The following is a 7,178-nucleotide window of genomic DNA, read 5'->3' on the forward strand; positions in this document are numbered from 1 at the left end:
ATATATCAAAAAGTATAAAAGCTATGATTTTAGTACTTGCTCTATGTTTCAATTACTTATTCTTGTCCAAATATCTGAATCTTCAACCCGGTACAAGCTTTAATAACGGGGGAACATACATTTTTATTAAAAAGAAATCCTACCATCTATCCAAACTCGCTGTGTTATTCCAATGCACATTTTGCTTCACCGGGCAGCCATAGCTTGGTCGTATTTGGAAGATTGGTGTCATAAAACCGCCATAGGTACAAATTTAGTACTTTCTGTCAATCAAGTATGGCTTATTCTCTACATGTCAATCTTTAAATAATTGGCATAGTCCTTATAATAACGGTGGTCCGCCTTGATGAGTAAATGACAGCAAACAGCTGCAAACCAGTGAAAAATACCCCAAAACTCGGTCAGTGGAGCTCCGCTCGTACATGTCAATAGCATCATTATCGATTGGATTAGTCGTCCGTAGCGGACAATTCGGTCGCTCATTGGATTAATATTATCAGGTGGTAATAAATTTGCATTGGACAATAGATTACTATATAATGGTTTAGTACTGCATATATCGTTATAATCTTCAATAAGCGGGTTTAAAGCTGGAAAGGTCACGGTGAATTTGCCGTGGACGTAACTGCACTATGACTTGCGCAGAAGATTTCAAATAAATTACATAACCCACTATCATTAGCGCCAATCCGGCGTGAAATGTGGAGGAGTGGGAACAATCGGCCAGAAATGTCAAAAAGTGGTTGAAAAGAACGAAGAGGGTCCCCCCCCCCCCCCGGATTAACGCACATGCCCAATTGTCAACACCGTCAAATTTGGAAGAAGCACAACTTATCGGAAAGTTGGACATTTTAACTGATATAAAATCACTTTATTTATTTTGATTGCAATATTTATCGAACAGGCTTTATATTACAATGATATATGAATCTCTCCTTGGGTTAATCTATGAAAGACTAAAAGAACAAGCAAAAGTACATCAGACAGTTCACATTCACGTGGTCTTAAATTTCTTAGATGTGGTCATGCATATTCTTGTTGTATATTTGAGTGATTTTCATCACATAAAGTATATCAAATTATGTGCCACTCATCATGTACAGCTGCGGACATCGCTTAATTGGAACGCTACTCATATATCATAGGAACGTGACGATTCTTAAAATGGTGGAGTGCTTTGACCAAAATATTTTGATTTTTAAAAGCAGGTTCCGCGTAAAATGTTTTGACAATCATGAGGATATCATTTTGAGATTTACGCGTACAACAAAATAAATGTACTGTCAATTCTTTGGTAATGTACATGTGATATATGTGATATATATATATTTTTTTTGTTCTGCTTAGCTCTATATGGTGTATGAACGTGGTGTGTGGGCGTGTGTTTGTATGTATAATTGTTTTTATCAGATAAATTATTAAACTTAGGCCATTATGTTAAGGGGTGTTTGTTTCAGGCCTTGTTGGCCTTCAGAGCATCTCCTCGTTCAAATGTGTATGTATTGTTGTTTTAAGTACCGCGTCTTAAGTAACCATACATGGAACAGGACCAGATAAAGAAAACTAAAGATGCAGATTCGCAAAACATCACCTAATAATCCAGAGAACTAAGCATAATAACTTTCAGCTATATCAATATTTGGTAAAATGCACCCATATTTTTAGGTTTAGAATACAAAGTAACGCTGAGTATTCTTATAACACTTATGATCTAAACCAAATAAATTTAGAGAGATTATTTAGTAAAGTCAAAGTTATAACATAGAATCTTCTTCTTCTTTTATTTATGTTCAATATTTTATGATTTTTAACAGGAACAGTGATCATGGTGATACAATTTTGGTATACGAATCATAGCTTTCAGGTGCAAAGATTATCTTTTGATGATATTACAAACATTTTATCTAATGAGTGGCTGCCTGCTGAAATTTAAGTGTGAAAAATGATAGTAGCGACATGAATAAGGTCTTCCTAGAAATCAGATTAATGTCCATTGTTTTTCAACTCATAAGTGCAAAGTTACAGGTGCCCATTGCCCTAATGTTTAGTAATATTATGTTCTACTTTAACACCACATTTCACCAATTTAGCTTCAATATGGCAAAGCTTTTCGTGCGCTTTTGTTCTATAAACTTATTCTGTCGCCAAAAGGGGCTGGATTTACTATATGAAGACCTGAGCGCAAGAAGCCCGTAAGTCCATATTTGGCATTTTGAGATATGATCGTTTAAACTTTTTAAAATAAGATAATTTGGAAACCAAAAAAGCCATAATATTGATACTTGTCAGGTACATGGGTTTAGGCAAGAAGAATCGTTTTGTATATCAACCAAGTAAATATCTGTAATATTGATCGATATTGATCGATTTATCATTTTTGGACTTACGGTCTTCTGGCGCTCGGATTGAAACAAAAGCTTATAACTCAAAACTGAATGCAGATGAAATATTTAACCATATTGGTAATTTATGTGCAAAGACGAGCAATTTGACACCTTGTTTGTTGAATTTGAAGGTTGTTTTAAAATTTGACCTCCGTTGACCTTTAACCGGAAGTGACCGTCTAACTCATTAACCGAGCTCAAAATGTATGTAATTTGACATGTCGCTTGACGACATTGGACAATTTTTCATTTTTGACCCCTCTTGACCCCTCACATGACCCCTATGGGAAGGGGGCCCAAATGTTTAAAAAATTGTCAAAATTGTTGTCTTTATCCAATAACTTCAAAACCACCTGTAACTCTATTTCGTCAAAAGTGGACTTACAGTCTACTTGCGCTCAGGTCTTCATATTTAAAGATATTTATGCAGTTGCCAGGAATCGACAGCTTCCTAAAATTTTACTTCGGATGAGAAAGTTAAGCGTCTCAATGTCCCATAATACCATAGACAAAATGTGTTTCTCTAACCTTTCACACGGATATCTCTATACCGCGAAGAGCGTTGATGTCTGCATGATTAGCTCTAGACAAGGTATGTAATATCTTTCAGGTTTATTTTGCTAACAATGGTACCTTGAAGCAGTGTCTGTGTTCAATATTACTTTAGAACCTTTGCTCAACCATCTTTCGCCATATCAGCATGGCAGTTATTTTATTAGTTTTTGCCCACAACTTATGGTCCTAGACCATAAGAAAATGAACCGTTTAAAAAAGTTTTAGTCTTATAGCATCGATATTACATTGACATATTAAAAACTTTAACCAAAAATAGATTGCTGCCATCTTGACACCTGCTAAAAACTGCAACATTTAAAATTGTTCAAGCAAAGGTCATATCCTGGAAAGCTGGACTTACAAGGTCATATGATGTAACTGATTCCCCATCCAGTGGCGTAGCGTCATAGGGCTTCGGAGGCACGTGCTCCCCCCCCCATCGATTGCAAAACTTTAAAATCCCACAGGAAAATTGCCAAAAACGGCTTGTGCCCCCCCATCAGACCCGGTACCCCCCCCCATCATGGTCGGTCCCTCCCCTCCCCAATCGGATGACCCACGCTACGCCACTGCCCCCATCTGGTTCGTATATTGCCTATGGCTGTATGCCAAAGTGCTCAACCTTGCTGTGGTCTAATGTAATATAAAGTCACATTTAATTTGTAATGGTTGTTATGAAACTAAATGTTACTGATATCATGTAAAAGTAAACTTGAATAAGCTAATTTTCTGTTTGATGCTGTTGTTGCTGGATGTTTTGTTTTTATCTGTTTGTTTATTTGTTTGTTTGTTTGTTATCAGAGTTGTTCTTTTTAAATTATATTTTTTAGGAAAATGCATGGTCACGTTGCTACTCATGCGTAAAGAATATTTTAGGCATTTTAAAACCTCAAAGTAAAATCCCACAAATCCAAAATTCTGATTTACTTGTATAAGCCAGTGCGAAAAACTACGTTGACATTTAGTTTGTACCAGGCATTCGTATTGACAAAGGCTAAGACGTGTTAGTAAAGCAAGCTTTGAATAACAAACCCATTAGTTTCTTTGATTTTTAACTCTTAACGTAATTCAAAATCGAGATTTCAATAGTATTATTTGGAATATGTGTGCGCAAATCTCACTAAGTGTTATTTTTAATGTTTTGTTGGCTGCCATAGACGTTTATCTTTCAAACTCACATTTCATTATTTTTATCAAAAGTTCTCTCAAGAACTAGCTAACCAATACTAGGCATGTTAGCACCCTTTTTAATACAATTTCAACACAGAATTGTATTATGCTTTGAAAATGTTACAATTATGTCATCATCAAAATGTTTCGGTTTAGCTGTTGCACTTGAAACCAGTAAGCAGAAGGTTTACTGTTATTTTAAACTTACGTTACTTCTGGAATGTCCCATATTCCACGTCAAATTGTGTTTGAATAGATCGCCTTTTTATATTTGGACAAATTCGGTTTAATGTTGAAGACGTGTTAATGTAGTCGTCTTTCTGTATTTTTTTTCAAGGTTAAACAAATTAGGATCCACCCCAAGGCCGTCACAGGCAGGCAACCTGCCGGATACCTGGCCCGTATAGAATTTTAAGATACTTGTAACGTAAATTCATTACAAAATAAGTGTAATACATGGGGACTGTTATAGGTATTGGAAAATTCTACTTGACATATTCATCGACGAAAATCGGAGCTTTGAGAAAGAGGGGGAATAAATGATAAAGAACGAGTTGTAGCGTTCCGGTGGGTGACATGTGGAGGTATGGGGACTTAGGTCTGGGGATCGTACATTAGGTTGGGTTAATTAGGGGTGGGGAAGAGTAGGTGTTTGTGCGTGTAATCGTGATACAGGGTGTCCAAGGAAAAATTACCGAGTGAATAAAATTGAACGTAAGTCGAGAAGTAGGCATCAAAATCAAAATATTTAACGCATAGCCTATTGTATTGTGCAGCACGTACGAAAATTTTATTTGATTCGGTTGACTGGTTGCGAAGAAATTAACGATCACATAATGCGTGCATTAATGCAGTTCATTCCAAGTTTGATCACAGGTGCTTTTATCATACTTCCTCACCGCTTCCTAAAGTTTGTGTATCTCATTAAATTTAGTCCACATTATCTACGGTATTTTATAATCCGACGGTGTTATGTTATTGATGCTTTCACTGAAGATGAATAACAGTTTTTTCGAGAAAACTTTGATTTCTGCAACTTTAATTCTTATGGTTGTGCAAATATGTTATATTTTAACTTTCCAAAGAACATTTGAGCCAAGAATGACAATGATCAAGAACTTACAGTTTATGTGTGATTTTTGATACCATGCAAAATTATTAATGTTGAAGTTTAAAAGATTAAACTTTGCATTACAATTTCTATGAAATATTCCAAAACCTGTAATGTGTGTGAGAAATGTGTTAAGCCAGCTGGAATGTAATAATTCTTTATGCAACATTTATACCAACATTAACGAAAAAAGATATTTACAAGTACCAAGCATCATCTTACATGCAAGCTTTCAGTTTCAATATCGTGCAGGTTTTCAAATTTGAACAAAACCTTAACCTAATTAAATGTTTTACAAGAAACAGAACGAAAAGGATTTCACAGAACAAAACATGAAGCCCATTGACAGTTAACCACTATTATAGTGCGTATTGTGTTGAATGATCTTTCTTTCAAAGTTGGAATGAAGTGAATTGACGCATGCGTTATGTAATCGCTATTTCTTCGCAATCAGTCAACCGATTCCAGTAAAATTGACGTATATGATGCAGAATAAGATGGGCAACACGTTGATGTTTAGATTTGTGGATTTTGATGTCTATTTTTTGACGTAAGTCCAAATTTATTCGCCCGGTAATTTTTTTCTGGGACACCCTGTAGTACCCATGTGTGTGGTTTCTCTTTGTGGCTATCTTCACAACGAAGAGAACGATGTTGTCGGAAGAAATCACCATCAGACCAGAGTTACCCTGCTACGATAAGTTTTTGTTTTTTTAATAAAAATAAAATAAAATAAAATTCAACCACTTATATTATCTATACCTCAGATATTTGCTGAAAGTAAATATCCACAGTTGGAATATCTGATACTGCAACTGAAGGCGCAACAGAACTAGAACCAAATTATACATGATTTCTACATGAAAATTAATATTCAAATGATTTACGAACATGTCATATATTGTATCGTTTCATTGTTTTTGTGATGCACTTTGAAATATTCAAAGGAGAATCTTTCTTTAAAGTCTTTGTACAAAAAGCGGGGGTGATGCAGGGCTAGCATCCCGGGCTAGCATTCACAACATTAAGACTTGTAAGTAAACAACTATCTCCGCAAAAGTGACTGTCTCCGAAGGTTAAGCAAATCATTTATATTTAGCATTAATCAATGCATTCCTGCTATTGCATCCCCGCTAAAAAATAACTAAAAATACCCGCAAGCTATGTCACTTCGATCTCACAACATGGCGGTATCTTAAAGTCACAGTTCGTTATACTCACTTAACACATTATACACTCATAATATCTTGTCCAAGTGCGATTTGGGTATCAAATCCGTAGTTCCCAACAATCAACATGATCAACATGAGTTTATAATTGAACTATGTACTGGGAACTGAGAATGTATGGATTTCAAAGCTGTTTTTATTGAATAGTTGTAGTTCAATATCTTTCACGAACTAACTACCGTTAAAATAATATGTGTAAGTTTAACGCGAGAATGAGTTCAAAACAGTTTGATTTAAAAGAAAATCTACTGCGAGAAATACACTGATGAGCCAAGGACCTGTTGAAAATAGTTCCAGGTATTGTCATGATTAACGGCATATATTAATGAACTGAATGTGATTATCTCACGCAGGTATTGATGATGATGTAATTTATCTCAATAAATTCTTAATTACAACGGTTACATTATCATAGCTGTATCTCAGTTACTTACTTATTTACAGTTACTTATTACAGTTACTCAGCCGCTGCCAACATTCCATTAACAGGTGTTCGTGCAAAACAGGTGTTGTTGCCAAACTTGAGAGCGTGGCGCCGTGGTGTACGGTATTCACATTTAGAGTTGTGAAAACAAACTAGGAGAGTACCCCTCCTTCGGAGACGCGTTCAGCCGTTAGTCCCGTGCACAAAGGGTCACGCGTGAACATGTATCTCACAGTCAGTTTCGAAGGAGTGATGAGTTAACTGTCTCAATCCTTCCAGGGGTACATGTTCCGATATTCTATAAT

This window comes from Amphiura filiformis, chromosome 2, assembly GCF_039555335.1.
Source record: "Amphiura filiformis chromosome 2, Afil_fr2py, whole genome shotgun sequence".
NCBI lineage: Eukaryota > Metazoa > Echinodermata > Ophiuroidea > Amphilepidida > Amphiuridae > Amphiura > Amphiura filiformis.